Raw genomic sequence first — 16,266 nt, forward strand, 5'->3', positions numbered from 1 at the left:
TTGAGACTGAACGGGATTATTTATTTTTTTAACTTGGCCGCCGGGCCGGGGCGGGCATCGCCCCCGGTACCTCCAGCCGCTACTATTTCCGCGGGCCGTGTTCCAACACTATTCACCCCGGCCAAGAGGCCTATTCCCCGGCCCGCACCCCGCCATTGAGAGTGCACGGGAATTATTATTTTTTTATCTCTCAACCTGTCCAAGAGGCCTGCTGCCCGCCGCACTCGCCGCCGGGCCGGCCCGCACCCCGCCATTGAGACTGAACGGGGATTATTATTTTTTTTAACTCGGCCTCCGGGCCGGGGCGGGCTTCGCCCCCGGTACCTCCAGCCGCTTCTATTTACGCGCGCCGCGTTCCAACATATTCACCCCGGCCAAGAGGCCTATTCCCCGGCCCGCACCCCGCCATTGAGACTGCACGGGAATTATTATTTTTTTATCTCTCAACCTGTCCAAGAGGCCTGCTGCCTGCCGCACTCGCCGCCGGGCCGGCCCGCACCCCGCCATTGAGACTGAACGGGGATTATTATTTTTTTTAACTCGGCCTCCGGGCCGGGGCGGGCTTCGCCCCCGGTACCTCCAGCCGCTTCTATTTACGAGCGCCGCGTTCCAACATATTCACCCCGGCCAAGAGGCCTATTCCCCGGCCCGCACCCCGCCATTGAGACTGCATGGGAATTATTATTTTTTTATCTCTCAACCTGTCCAAGAGGCCTGCTGCCCGCCGCAATTGCCGCCGGGCCGGCCCGCACCCTGCCATTGAGACTGAACGGGAATTATTATTTTTTTATCTCTCAACCTGTCCAAGAGGCCTGCTGCCCGCCGCAATCACCGCCGGGCCGGCCCGCACCCTGCCATTGAGACTGAACGGGGATTATTTATTTTTTTAACTTGGCCGCCGGGCCGGGGCGGGCATCGCCCCCGGTACCTCCAGCCGCTACTATTTCCGCGGGCCGTGTTCCAACACTATTCACCCCGGCCAAGAGGCCTATTCCCCGGCCCGCACCCCGCCATTGAGACTGCACGGGAATTATTATTTTTTTATCTCTCAACCTGTCCAAGAGGCCTGCTGCCCGCCGCACTCGCCGCCGGGCCGGCCCGCACCCCGCCATTGAGACTGAACGGGGATTATTATTTTTTTTAACTCGGCCTCCGGGCCGGGGCGGGCTTCGCCCCCGGTACCTCCAGCCGCTTCTATTTACGCGCGCCGCGTTCCAACATATTCACCCCGGCCAAGAGGCCTATTCCCCGGCCCGCACCCCGCCATTGAGACTTCACGGGAATTATTATTTTTTTATCTCTCAACCTGTCCAAGAGGCCTGCTGCCCGCCGCACTCGCCGCCGGGCCGGCCCGCACCCCGCCATTGAGACTGAACGGGGATTATTATTTTTTTAACTTGGCCGCCGGGCCGGGGCGGGCATCGCCCCCGGTACCTCCAGCCGCTACTATTTCCGCGGGCCGTGTTCCAACACTATTCACCCCGGCCAAGAGGCCTATTCCCCGGCCCGCACCCCGCCATTGAGACTGCATGGGAATTATTATTTTTTTATCTCTCAACCTGTCCAAGAGGCTTGCTGCCCGCCGCAATCGCCGCCGGGCCGGCCCGCACCCTGCCATTGAGACTGAACGGGGATTATTTATTTTTTTAACTTGGCCGCCGGGCCGGGGCGGGCATCGCCCCCGGTACCTCCAGCCGCTACTATTTCCGCGGGCCGTGTTCCAACACTATTCACCCCGGCCAAGAGGCCTATTCCCCGGCCCGCACCCCGCCATTGAGACTGCACGGGAATTATTATTTTTTTATCTCTCAACCTGTCCAAGAGGCCTGCTGCCCGCCGCACTCGCCGCCGGGCCGGCCCGCACCCCGCCATTGAGACTGTACGGGGATTATTATTTTTTTTAACTCGGCCGCCGGGCCGGGGCGGGCTTCGCCCCCGGTACCTCCAGCCGCTTCTATTTACGCGCGCCGCGTTCCAACATATTCACCCCGGCCAAGAGGCCTCTTCCCCGGCCACACTCGTCCGCCGGGCCGGCCCGCACCCCGCCATTGAGACTGCACGGGAATTATTATTTTTTTTAACTCGGCCTCCGGGCCGGGGCGGGCTTCGCCCCCGGTACCTCCAGCCGCTTCTATTTACGCGCGCCGCGTTCCAACATATTCACCCCGGCCAAGAGGCCTATTCCCCGGCCCGCACCCCGCCATTGAGACTGCACGGGAATTATTATTTTTTTATCTCTCAACCTGTCCAAGAGGCCTGCTGCCTGCCGCACTCGCCGCCGGGCCGGCCCGCACCCCGCCATTGAGACTGAACGGGGATTATTATTTTTTTTAACTCGGCCTCCGGGCCGGGGCGGGCTTCGCCCCCGGTACCTCCAGCCGCTTCTATTTACGCGCGCCGCGTTCCAACATATTCACCCCGGCCAAGAGGCCTATTCCCCGGCCCGCACCCCGCCATTGAGACTGCATGGGAATTATTATTTTTTTATCTCTCAACCTGTCCAAGAGGCCTGCTGCCCGCCGCAATTGCCGCCGGGCCGGCCCGCACCCTGCCATTGAGACTGAACGGGAATTATTATTTTTTTATCTCTCAACCTGTCCAAGAGGCCTGCTGCCCGCCGCAATCGCCGCCGGGCCGGCCCGCACCCTGCCATTGAGACTGAACGGGGATTATTTATTTTTTTAACTTGGCCGCCGGGCCGGGGCGGGCATCGCCCCCGGTACCTCCAGCCGCTACTATTTCCGCGGGCCGTGTTCCAACACTATTCACCCCGGCCAAGAGGCCTATTCCCCGGCCCGCACCCCGCCATTGAGACTGCACGGGAATTATTATTTTTTTATCTCTCAACCTGTCCAAGAGGCCTGCTGCCCGCCGCACTCGCCGCCGGGCCGGCCCGCACCCCGCCATTGAGACTGAACGGGATTATTATTTTTTTTAACTCGGCCTCCGGGCCGGGGCGGGCTTCGCCCCCGGTACCTCCAGCCGCTTCTATTTACGCGCGCCGCGTTCCAACATATTCACCCCGGCCAAGAGGCCTATTCCCCGTTCCGCACCCCACCATTGAGACTGCACGGGAATTATTATTTTTTTATCTCTCAACCTGTCCAAGAGGCCTGCTGCCCGCTGCACTCGCCGCCGGGCCGGCCCGCACCCCGCCATTGAGACTGAACGGGGATTATTATTTTTTTTAACTCGGCCTCCGGGCCGGGGCGGGCTTCGCCCCCGGTACCTCCAGCCGCTTCTATTTACGCGCGCCGCGTTCCAACATATTCACCCCGGCCAAGAGGCCTATTCCCCGGCCCGCACCCCGCCATTGAGACTGCATGGGAATTATTATTTTTTTATCTCTCAACCTGTCCAAGAGGCCTGCTGCCCGCCGCAATTGCCGCCGGGCCGGCCCGCACCCTGCCATTGAGACTGAACGGGAATTATTATTTTTTTATCTCTCAACCTGTCCAAGAGGCCTGCTGCCCGCCGCAATCGCCGCCGGGCCGGCCCGCACCCTGCCATTGAGACTGAACGGGGATTATTTATTTTTTTAACTTGGCCGCCGGGCCGGGGCGGGCATCGCCCCCGGTACCTCCAGCCGCTACTATTTCCGCGGGCCGTGTTCCAACACTATTCACCCCGGCCAAGAGGCCTATTCCCCGGCCCGCACCCCGCCATTGAGACTGCACGGGAATTATTATTTTTTTATCTCTCAACCTGTCCAAGAGGCCTGCTGCCCGCCGCACTCGCCGCCGGGCCGGCCCGCACCCCGCCATTGAGACTGAACGGGGATTATTATTTTTTTTAACTCGGCCTCCGGGCCGGGGCGGGCTTCGCCCCCGGTACCTCCAGCCGCTTCTATTTACGCGCGCCGCGTTCCAACATATTCACCCCGGCCAAGAGGCCTATTCCCCGGCCCGCACCCCGCCATTGAGACTGCATGGGAATTATTATTTTTTTATCTCTCAACCTGTCCAAGAGGCCTGCTGCCCGCCGCAATCGCCGCCGGGCCGGCCCGCACCCTGCCATTGAGACTGAACGGGGATTATTTATTTTTTTAACTTGGCCGCCGGCCCGGGGCGGGCATCGCCCCCGGTACCTCCAGCCGCTACTATTTCCGCGGGCCGTGTTCCAACACTATTCACCCCGGCCAAGAGGCCTATTCCCCGGCCCGCACCCCGCCATTGAGACTGCATGGGAATTATTATTTTTTTATCTCTCAACCTGTCCAAGAGGCCTGCTGCCCGCCGCAATCGCCGCCGGGCCGGCCCGCACCCTGCCATTGAGACTGAACGGGGATTATTTTTTTTTTTAACTTGGCCGCCGGGCCAGGGCGGGCATCGCCCCCGGTACCTCCAGCCGCTACTATTTCCGCGGGCCGTGTTCCAACACTATTCACCCCGGCCAAGAGGCCTATTCCCCGGCCCGCACCCCGCCATTGAGACTGCACGGGAATTATTATTTTTTTATCTCTCAACCTGTCCAAGAGGCCTGCTGCCCGCCGCACTCGCCGCCGGGCCGGCCCGCACCCCGCCATTGAGACTGAACGGGGATTATTATTTTTTTTAACTCGGCCTCCGGGCCGGGGCGGGCTTCGCCCCCGGTACCTCCAGCCGCTTCTATTTACGCTCGACGCGTTCCAACATATTCACCCCGGCCAAGAGGCCTATTCCCCGGCCCGCACCCCGCCATTGAGACTGCATGGGAATTATTATTTTTTTATCTCTCAACCTGTCCAAGAGGCCTGCTGCCCGCTGCAATCGCCGCCGGGCCGGCCCGCACCCTGCCATTGAGACTGAACGGGAATTATTATTTTTTTATCTCTCAACCTGTCCAAGAGGCCTGCTGCCCGCCGCACTCGCCGCCGGGCCGGCCCGCACCCTGCCATTGAGACTGAACGGGGATTATTTATTTTTTTAACTTGGCCGCTGGGCCGGGGCGGGCATTGCCCCCGGTACCCTCAGCCGCTACTATTTCCGCGGGCCGTGTTCCAACACTATTCACCCCGGCCAAGAGGCCTATTCCCCGGCCCGCAACCCGCCATTGAGACTGCACGGGAATTATTATTTTTTTATCTCTCAACCTGTCCAAGAGGCCTGCTGCCTGCCGCACTCGCCGCCGGGCCGGCCCGCACCCCGCCATTGAGACTGAAACGGGGATTATTATTTTTTTTAACTCGGCCTCCGGGCCGGGGCGGGCTTCGCCCCCGGTACCTCCAGCCGCTTCTATTTACGAGCGCCGCGTTCCAACATATTCACCCCGGCCAAGAGGCCTATTCCCCGGCCCGCACCCCGCCATTGAGACTGCATGGGAATTATTATTTTTTTATCTCTCAACCTGTCCAAGAGGCCTGCTGCCCGCCGCAATTGCCGCCGGGCCGGCCCACACCCTGCCATTGAGACTGAACGGGAATTATTATTTTTTTATCTCTCAACCTGTCCAAGAGGCCTGCTGCCCGCCGCAATCGCCGCCGGGCCGGCCCGCACCCTGCCATTGAGGCTGAACGGGGATTATTTATTTTTTTAACTTGGCCGCCGGCCCGGGGCGGGCATCGTCCCCGGTACCTCCAGCCGCTACTATTTCCGCGGGCCGTGTTCCAACACTATTCACCCCGGCCAAGAGGCCTATTCCCCGGCCCGCACCCCGCCATTGAGACTGCATGGGAATTATTATTTTTTTATCTCTCAACCTGTCCAAGAGGCCTGCTGCCCGCCGCAATCGCCGCCGGGCCGGCCCGCACCCTGCCATTGAGACTGAACGGGGATTATTTATTTTTTTAACTTGGCCGCCGGGCCGGGGCGGGCATCGCCCCCGGTACCTCCAGCCGCTACTATTTCCGCGGGCCGTGTTCCAACACTATTCACCCCGGCCAAGAGGCCTATTCCCCGGCCCGCACCCCGCCATTGAGACTGCACGGGAATTATTATTTTTTTATCTCTCAACCTGTCCAAGAGGCCTGCTGCCCGCCGCACTCGCCGCCGGGCCGGCCCGCACCCCGCCATTGAGACTGAACGGGGATTATTATTTTTTTTAACTCGGCCTCCGGGCCGGGGCGGGCTTCGCCCCCGGTACCTCCAGCCGCTTCTATTTACGCGCGCCGCGTTCCAACATATTCACCCCGGCCAAGAGGCCTATTCCCCGGCCCGCACCCCGCCATTGAGACTGCATGGGAATTATTATTTTTTTATCTCTCAACCTGTCCAAGAGGCCTGCTGCCCGCCGCAATTGCCGCCGGGCCGGCCCGCACCCTGCCATTGAGACTGAACGGGAATTATTATTTTTTTATCTCTCAACCTGTCCAAGAGGCCTGCTGCCCGCCGCAATCGCCGCCGGGCCGGCCCGCACCCTGCCATTGAGACTGAACGGGGATTATTTATTTTTTTAACTTGGCCGCCGGGCCGGGGCGGGCATCGCCCCCGGTACCTCCAGCCGCTACTATTTCCGCGGGCCGTGTTCCAACACTATTCACCCCGGCCAAGAGGCCTATTCCCCGGCCCGCACCCCGCCATTGAGACTGCACGGGAATTATTATTTTTTTATCTCTCAACCTGTCCAAGAGGCCTGCTGCCCGCCGCACTCGCCGCCGGGCCGGCCCGCACCCCGCCATTGAGACTGAACGGGGATTATTATTTTTTTTAACTCGGCCTCCGGGCCGGGGCGGGCTTCGCCCCCGGTACCTCCAGCCGCTTCTATTTACGCACGCCGCGTTCCAACATATTCACCCCGGCCAAGAGGCCTATTCCCCGGCCCGCACCCCGCCATTGAGACTGCACGGGAATTATTATTTTTTTATCTCTCAACCTGTCCAAGAGGCCTGCTGCCCGCCGCACTCGCCGCCGGGCCGGCCCGCACCCCGCCATTGAGACTGAACGGGGATTATTATTTTTTTTAACTCGGCCTCCGGGCCGGGGCGGGCTTCGCCCCCGGTACCTCCAGCCGCTTCTATTTACGCGCGCCGCGTTCCAACATATTCACCCCGGCCAAGAGGCCTATTCCCCGGCCCGCACCCCGCCATTGAGACTGCATGGGAATTATTATTTTTTTATCTCTCAACCTGTCCAAGAGGCCTGCTGCCCGCCGCAATCGCCGCCGGGCCGGCCCGCACCCTGCCATTGAGACTGAACGGGATTATTTATTTTTTTAACTTGGCCGCCGGGCCGGGGCGGGCATCGCCCCCGGTACCTCCAGCCGCTACTATTTCCGCGGGCCGTGTTCCAACACTATTCACCCCGGCCAAGAGGCCTATTCCCCGGCCCGCACCCCGCCATTGAGAGTGCACGGGAATTATTATTTTTTTATCTCTCAACCTGTCCAAGAGGCCTGCTGCCCGCCGCACTCGCCGCCGGGCCGGCCCGCACCCCGCCATTGAGACTGAACGGGGATTATTATTTTTTTTAACTCGGCCTCCGGGCCGGGTCGGGCTTCGCCCCCGGTACCTCCAGCCGCTTCTATTTACGCGCGCCGCGTTCCAACATATTCACCCCGGCCAAGAGGCCTATTCCCCGGCCCGCACCCCGCCATTGAGACTGCACGGGAATTATTATTTTTTTATCTCTCAACCTGTCCAAGAGGCCTGCTGCCAGCCGCACTCGCCGCCGGGCCGGCCCGCACCCCGCCATTGAGACTGAACGGGGATTATTATTTTTTTTAACTCGGCCTCCGGGCCGGGGCGGGCTTCGCCCCCGGTACCTCCAGCCGCTTCTATTTACGAGTGCCGCGTTCCAACATATTCACCCCGGCCAAGAGGCCTATTCCCCGGCCCGCACCCCGCCATTGAGACTGCATGGGAATTATTATTTTTTTATCTCTCAACCTGTCCAAGAGGCCTGCTGCCCGCCGCAATTGCCGCCGGGCCGGCCCGCACCCTGCCATTGAGACTGAACGGGAATTATTATTTTTTTATCTCTCAACCTGTCCAAGAGGCCTGCTGCCCGCCGCAATCGCCGCCGGGCCGGCCCGCACCCTGCCATTGAGGCTGAACGGGGATTATTTATTTTTTTAACTTGGCCGCCGGCCCGGGGCGGGCATCGCCCCCGGTACCTCCAGCCGCTACTATTTCCGCGGGCCGTGTTCCAACACTATTCACCCCGGCCAAGAGGCCTATTCCCCGGCCCGCACCCCGCCATTGAGACTGCATGGGAATTATTATTTTTTTATCTCTCAACCTGTCCAAGAGGCTTGCTGCCCGCCGCAATCGCCGCCGGGCCGGCCCGCACCCTGCCATTGAGACTGAACGGGGATTATTTATTTTTTTAACTTGGCCGCCGGGCCGGGGCGGGCATCGCCCCCGGTACCTCCAGCCGCTACTATTTCCGCGGGCCGTGTTCCAACACTATTCACCCCGGCCAAGAGGCCTATTCCCCGGCCCGCACCCCGCCATTGAGACTACACGGGAATTATTATTTTTTTATCTCTCAACCTGTCCAAGAGGCCTGCTGCCCGCCGCACTCGCCGCCGGGCCGGCCCGCACCCCGCCATTGAGACTGTACGGGATTATTATTTTTTTTAACTCGGCCGCCGGGCCGGGGCGGGCTTCGCCCCCGGTACCTCCAGCCGCTTCTATTTACGCGCGCCGCGTTCCAACATATTCACCCCGGCCAAGAGGCCTCTTCCCCGGCCACACTCGTCCGCCGGGCCGGCCCGCACCCCGCCATTGAGACTGAACGGGGATTATTATTTTTTTTAACTCGGCCTCCGGGCCGGGGCGGGCTTCGCCCCCGGTACCTCCAGCCGCTTCTATTTACGCGCGCCGCGTTCCAACATATTCACCCCGGCCAAGAGGCCTATTCCCCGGCCCGCACCCCGCCATTGAGACTGCACGGGAATTATTATTTTTTTATCTCTAAACCTGTCCAAGAGGCCTGCTGCCTGCCGCACTCGCCGCCGGGCCAGCCCGCACCCCGCCATTGAGACTGAACGGGGATTATTATTTTTTTTAACTCGGCCTCCGGGCCGGGGCGGGCTTCGCCCCCGGTACCTCCAGCCGCTTCTATTTACGCGCGCCGCGTTCCAACATATTCACCCCGGCCAAGAGGCCTATTCCCCGGCCCGCACCCCGCCATTGAGACTGCATGGGAATTATTATTTTTTTATCTCTCAACCTGTCCAAGAGGCCTGCTGCCCGCCGCAATTGCCGCCGGGCCGGCCCGCACCCTGCCATTGAGACTGAACGGGAATTATTATTTTTTTATCTCTCAACCTGTCCAAGAGGCCTGCTGCCCGCCGCAATCGCCGCCGGACCGGCCCGCACCCTGCCATTGAGACTGAACGGGGATTATTTATTTTTTTAACTTGGCCGCCGGGCCGGGGCGGGCATCGCCCCCGGTACCTCCAGCCGCTACTATTTCCGCGGGCCGTGTTCCAACACTATTCACCCCGGCCAAGAGGCCTATTCCCCGGCCCGCACCCCGCCATTGAGACTGCACGGGAATTATTATTTTTTTATCTCTCAACCTGTCCAAGAGGCCTGCTGCCCGCCGCACTCGCCGCCGGGCCGGCCCGCACCCCGCCATTGAGACTGAACGGGGATTATTATTTTTTTTAACTCGGCCTCCGGGCCGGGGCGGGCTTCGCCCCCGGTACCTCCAGCCGCTTCTATTTACGCGCGCCGCGTTCCAACATATTCACCCCGACCAAGAGGCCTATTCCCCGGCCCGCACCCCGCCATTGAGACTGCACGGAAATTATTATTTTTTTATCTCTCAACCTGTCCAAGAGGCCTGCTGCCCGCCGCACTCGCCGCCGGGCCGGCCCGCACCCCGCCATTTAGACTGAACGGGGATTATTATTTTTTTTTAACTCGGCCTCCGGGCCGGGGCGGGCTTCGCCCCCGGTACCTCCAGCCGCTTCTATTTACGCGCGCCGCGTTCCAACATATTCACCCCGGCCAAGAGGCCTATTCCCCGGCCCGCACCCCGCCATTGAGACTGCATGGGAATTATTATTTTTTTATCTCTCAACCTGTCCAAGAGGCCTGCTGCCCGCCGCAATTGCCGCCGGGCCGGCCCGCACCCTGCCATTGAGACTGAACGGGAATTATTATTTTTTTATCTCTCAACCTGTCCAAGAGGCCTGCTGCCCGCCGCAATCGCCGCCGGGCCGGCCCGCACCCTGCCATTGAGACTGAACGGGGATTATTTATTTTTTTAACTTGGCCGCCGGGCCGGGGCGGGCATCGCCCCCGGTACCTCCAGCCGCTACTATTTCCGCGGGCCGTGTTCCAACACTATTCACCCCGGCCAAGAGGCCTATTCCCCGGCCCGCACCCCGCCATTGAGAGTGCACGGGAATTATTATTTTTTTATCTCTCAACCTGTCCAAGAGGCCTGCTGCCCGCCGCACTCGCCGCCGGGCCGGCCCGCACCCCGCCATTGAGACTGAACGGGGATTATTATTTTTTTTAACTCGGCCTCCGGGCCGGGGCGGGCTTCGCCCCCGGTACCTCCAGCCGCTTCTATTTACGCGCGCCGCGTTCCAACATATTCACCCCGGCCAAGAGGCCTATTCCCCGGCCCGCACCCCGCCATTGAGACTGCACGGGAATTATTATTTTTTTATCTCTCAACCTGTCCAAGAGGCCTGCTGCCAGCCGCACTCGCCGCCGGGCCGGCCCGCACCCCGCCATTGAGACTGAACGGGGATTATTATTTTTTTTAACTCGGCCTCCGGGCCGGGGCGGGCTTCGCCCCCGGTACCTCCAGCCGCTTCTATTTACGAGCGCCGCGTTCCAACATATTCACCCCGGCCAAGAGGCCTATTCCCCGGCCCGCACCCCGCCATTGAGACTGCATGGGAATTATTATTTTTTTATCTCTCAACCTGTCCAAGAGGCCTGCTGCCCGCCGCAATTGCCGCCGGGCCGGCCCGCACCCTGCCATTGAGACTGAACGGGAATTATTATTTTTTTATCTCTCAACCTGTCCAAGAGGCCTGCTGCCCGCCGCAATCGCCGCCGGGCCGGCCCGCACCCTGCCATTGAGGCTGAACGGGGATTATTTATTTTTTTAACTTGGCCGCCGGCCCGGGGCGGGCATCGCCCCCGGTACCTCCAGCCGCTACTATTTCCGCGGGCCGTGTTCCAACACTATTCACCCCGGCCAAGAGGCCTATTCCCCGGGCCGCACCCCGCCATTGAGACTGCATGGGAATTATTATTTTTTTATCTCTCAACCTGTCCAAGAGGCTTGCTGCCCGCCGCAATCGCCGCCGGGCCGGCCCGCACCCTGCCATTGAGACTGAACGGGGATTATTTATTTTTTTAACTTGGCCGCCGGGCCGGGGCGGGCATCGCCCCCGGTACCTCCAGCCGCTACTATTTCCGCGGGCCGTGTTCCAACACTATTCACCCCGGCCAAGAGGCCTATTCCCCGGCCCGCACCCCGCCATTGAGACTGCACGGGAATTATTATTTTTTTATCTCTCAACCTGTCCAAGAGGCCTGCTGCCCGCCGCACTCGCCGCCGGGCCGGCCCGCACCCCGCCATTGAGACTGTACGGGATTATTATTTTTTTTAACTCGGCCGCCGGGCCGGGGCGGGCTTCGCCCCCGGTACCTCCAGCCGCTTCTATTTACGCGCGCCGCGTTCCAACATATTCACCCCGGCCAAGAGGCCTGCCTCTTCCCCGGCCACACTCGTCCGCCGGGCCGGCCCGCACCCCGCCATTGAGACTGAACGGGGATTATTATTTTTTTTAACTCGGCCTCCGGGCCGGGGCGGGCTTCGCCCCCGGTACCTCCAGCCGCTTCTATTTACGCGCGCCGCGTTCCAACATATTCACCCCGGCCAAGAGGCCTATTCCCCGGCCCGCACCCCGCCATTGAGACTGCACGGGAATTATTATTTTTTTATCTCTAAACCTGTCCAAGAGGCCTGCTGCCTGCCGCACTCGCCGCCGGGCCGGCCCGCACCCCGCCATTGAGACTGAACGGGGATTATTATTTTTTTTAACTCGGCCTCTGGGCCGGGGCGGGCTTCGCCCCCGGTACCTCCAGCCGCTTCTATTTACGCGCGCCGCGTTCCAACATATTCACCCCGGCCAAGAGGCCTATTCCCCGGCCCGCACCCCGCCATTGAGACTGCATGGGAATTATTATTTTTTTATCTCTCAACCTGTCCAAGAGGCCTGCTGCCCGCCGCAATTGCCGCCGGGCCGGCCCGCACCCTGCCATTGAGACTGAACGGGAATTATTATTTTTTTATCTCTCAACCTGTCCAAGAGGCCTGCTGCCCGCCGCAATCGCCGCCGGGCCGGCCCGCACCCTGCCATTGAGACTGAACGGGGATTATTTATTTTTTTAACTTGGCCGCCGGGCCGGGGCGGGCATCGCCCCCGGTACCTCCAGCCGCTACTATTTCCGCGGGCCGTGTTCCAACACTATTCACCCCGGCCAAGAGGCCTATTCCCCGGCCCGCACCCCGCCATTGAGACTGCACGGGAATTATTATTTTTTTATCTCTCAACCTGTCCAAGAGGCCTGCTGCCCGCCGCACTCGCCGCCGGGCCGGCCCGCACCCCGCCATTGAGACTGAACGGGGATTATTATTTTTTTTAACTCGGCCTCCGGGCCGGGGCGGGCTTCGCCCCCGGTACCTCCAGCCGCTTCTATTTACGCGCGCCGCGTTCCAACATATTCACCCCGGCCAAGAGGCCTATTCCCCGGCCCGCACCCCGCCATTGAGACTGCACGGAAATTATTATTTTTTTATCTCTCAACCTGTCCAAGAGGCCTGCTGCCCGCCGCACTCGCCGCCGGGCCGGCCCGCACCCCGCCATTGAGACTGAACGGGGATTATTATTTTTTTTAACTCGGCCTCCGGGCCGGGGCGGGCTTCGCCCCCGGTACCTCCAGCCGCTTCTATTTACGCGCGCCGCGTTCCAACATATTCACCCCGGCCAAGAGGCCTATTCCCCGGCCCGCACCCCGCCATTGAGACTGCATGGGAATTATTATTTTTTTATCTCTCAACCTGTCCAAGAGGCCTGCTGCCCGCCGCAATTGCCGCCGGGCCGGCCCGCACCCTGCCATTGAGACTGAACGGGAATTATTATTTTTTTATCTCTCAACCTGTCCAAGAGGCCTGCTGCCCGCCGCAATCGCCGCCGGGCCGGCCCGCACCCTGCCATTGAGACTGAACGGGGATTATTTATTTTTTTAACTTGGCCGCCGGGCCGGGGCGGGCATCGCCCCCGGTACCTCCAGCCGCTACTATTTCCGCGGGCCGTGTTCCAACACTATTCACCCCGGCCAAGAGGCCTATTCCCCGGCCCGCACCCCGCCATTGAGACTGCACGGGAATTATTATTTTTTTATCTCTCAACCTGTCCAAGAGGCCTGCTGCCCGCCGCAATTGCCGCCGGGCCGGCCCGCACCCTGCCATTGAGACTGAACGGGAATTATTATTTTTTTATCTCTCAACCTGTCCAAGAGGCCTGCTGCCCGCCGCACTCGCCGCCGGGCCGGCCCGCACCCCGCCATTGAGACTGAACGGGGATTATTATTTTTTTTAACTCGGCCTCCGGGCCGGGGCGGGCTTCGCCCCCGGTACCTCCAGCCGCTTCTATTTACGCGCGCCGCGTTCCAACATATTCACCCCGGCCAAGAGGCCTATTCCCCGGCCCGCACCCCGCCATTGAGACTGCACGGGAATTATTATTTTTTTATCTCTCAACCTGTCCAAGAGGCCTGCTGCCCGCCGCACTCGCCGCCGGGCCGGCCCGCACCCCGCCATTGAGACTGAACGGGGATTATTATTTTTTTTAACTCGGCCTCCGGGCCGGGGCGGGCTTCGCCCCCGGTACCTCCAGCCGCTTCTATTTACGCGCGCCGCGTTCCAACATATTCACCCCGGCCAAGAGGCCTATTCCCCGGCCCGCACCCCGCCATTGAGACTGCATGGGAATTATTATTTTTTTATCTCTCAACCTGTCCAAGAGGCCTGCTGCCCGCCGCAATCGCCGCCGGGCCGGCCCGCACCCTGCCATTGAGACTGAACGGGATTATTTATTTTTTTAACTTGGCCGCCGGGCCGGGGCGGGCATCGCCCCCGGTACCTCCAGCCGCTACTATTTCCGCGGGCCGTGTTCCAACACTATTCACCCCGGCCAAGAGGCCTATTCCCCGGCCCGCACCCCGCCATTGAGACTGCACGGGAATTATTATTTTTTTATCTCTCAACCTGTCCAAGAGGCCTGCTGCCCGCCGCACTCGCCGCCGGGCCGGCCCGCACCCCGCCATTGAGACTGAACGGGGATTATTATTTTTTTTAACTCGGCCTCTGGGCCGGGGCGGGCTTCGCCCCCGGTACCTCCAGCCGCTTCTATTTACGCGCGCCGCGTTCCAACATATTCACCCCGGCCAAGAGGCCTATTCCCCGGCCCGCACCCCGCCATTGAGACTGCACGGGAATTATTATTTTTTTATCTCTCAACCTGTCCAAGAGGCCTGCTGCCTGCCGCACTCGCCGCCGGGCCGGCCCGCACCCCGCCATTGAGACTGAACGGGGATTATTATTTTTTTTAACTCGGCCTCCGGGCCGGGGCGGGCTTCGCCCCCGGTACCTCCAGCCGCTTCTATTTACGCGCGCCGCGTTCCAACATATTCACCCCGGCCAAGAGGCCTATTCCCCGGCCCGCACCCCGCCATTGAGACTGCATGGGAATTATTATTTTTTTATCTCTCAACCTGCCCAAGAGGCCTGCTGCCCGCCGCAATTGCCGCCGGGCCGGCCCGCACCCTGCCATTGAGACTGAACGGGAATTATTATTTTTTTATCTCTCAACCTGTCCAAGAGGCCTGCCGCCCGCCGCAATCGCCGCCGGGCCGGCCCGCACCCTGCCATTGAGACTGAACGGGGATTATTAAATTTTTTTAACTTGGCCGCCGGCCCGGGGCGGGCATCGCCCCCGGTACCTCCAGCCGCTACTATTTCCGCGGGCCGTGTTCCAACACTATTCACCCCGGCCAAGAGGCCTATTCCCCGGCCCGCACCCCGCCATTGAGACTGCACGGGAATTATTATTTTTTTATCTCTCAACCTGTCCAAGAGGCCTGCTGCCCGCCGCACTCGCCGCCGGGCCGGCCCGCACCCCGCCATTGAGACTGAACGGGGATTATTATTTTTTTTAACTCGGCCTCCGGGCCGGGGCGGGCTTCGCCCCCGGTACCTCCAGCCGCTTCTAGTTACGCGCGCCGCGTTCCAACATATTCACCCCGGCCAAGAGGCCTATTCCCCGGCCCGCACCCCGCCATTGAGACTGCACGGGAATTATTATTTTTTTATCTCTCAACCTGTCCAAGAGGCCTGCTGCCCGCCGCACTCGCCGCCGGGCCGGCCCGCACCCCGCCATTGAGACTGAAGGGGATTATTATTTTTTTTAACTCGGCCTCCGGGCCGGGGCGGGCTTCGCCCCCGGTACCTCCAGCCGCTTCTATTTACGCGCGCCGCGTTCCAACATATTCACCCCGGCCAAGAGGCCTATTCCCCGGCCCGCACCCCGCCATTGAGACTGCATGGGAATTATTATTTTTTTATCTCTCAACCTGTCCAAGAGCCTGCTGCCCGCCGCAATTGCCGCCGGGCCGGCCCGCACCCTGCCATTGAGACTGAACGGGAATTATTATTTTTTTATCTCTCAACCTGTCCAAGAGGCCTGCTGCCCGCCGCAATCGCCGCCGGGCCGGCCCGCACCCTGCCATTGAGGCTGAACGGGGATTATTTATTTTTTTAACTTGGCCGCCGGCCCGGGGCGGGCATCGTCCCCGGTACCTCCAGCCGCTACTATTTCCGCGGGCCGTGTTCCAACACTATTCACCCCGGCCAAGAGGCCTATTCCCCGGCCCGCACCCCGCCATTGAGACTGCATGGGAATTATTATTTTTTTATCTCTCAACCTGTCCAATGGCTTGCTGCCTGCCGCAATCGCCGCCGGGCCGGCCCGCACCCTGCCATTGAGACTGAACGGGGATTATTTATTTTTTTAACTTGGCCGCCGGGCCGGGGCGGGCATCGCCCCCGGTACCTCCAGCCGCTACTATTTCCGCGGGCCGTGTTCCAACACTATTCACCCCGGCCAAGAGGCCTATTCCCCGGCCCGCACCCCGCCATTGAGACTGCACGGGAATTATTATTTTTTTATCTCTCAACCTGTCCAAGAGGCCTGCTGCCCGCCGCACTCGCCGCCGGGCCGGCCCGCACCCCGCCATTGAGACTGTACGGGGATTATTATTTTTTTTAACTCGGCCGCCGGGCCGGGGCGGGCTTCGCCCCCGGTAACTCC

The sequence above is a fragment of the Hippocampus zosterae genome, unplaced genomic scaffold (genome assembly GCF_025434085.1).
Source record: "Hippocampus zosterae strain Florida unplaced genomic scaffold, ASM2543408v3 HiC_scaffold_23, whole genome shotgun sequence".
In the NCBI taxonomy this organism is placed as follows: domain Eukaryota; kingdom Metazoa; phylum Chordata; class Actinopteri; order Syngnathiformes; family Syngnathidae; genus Hippocampus; species Hippocampus zosterae.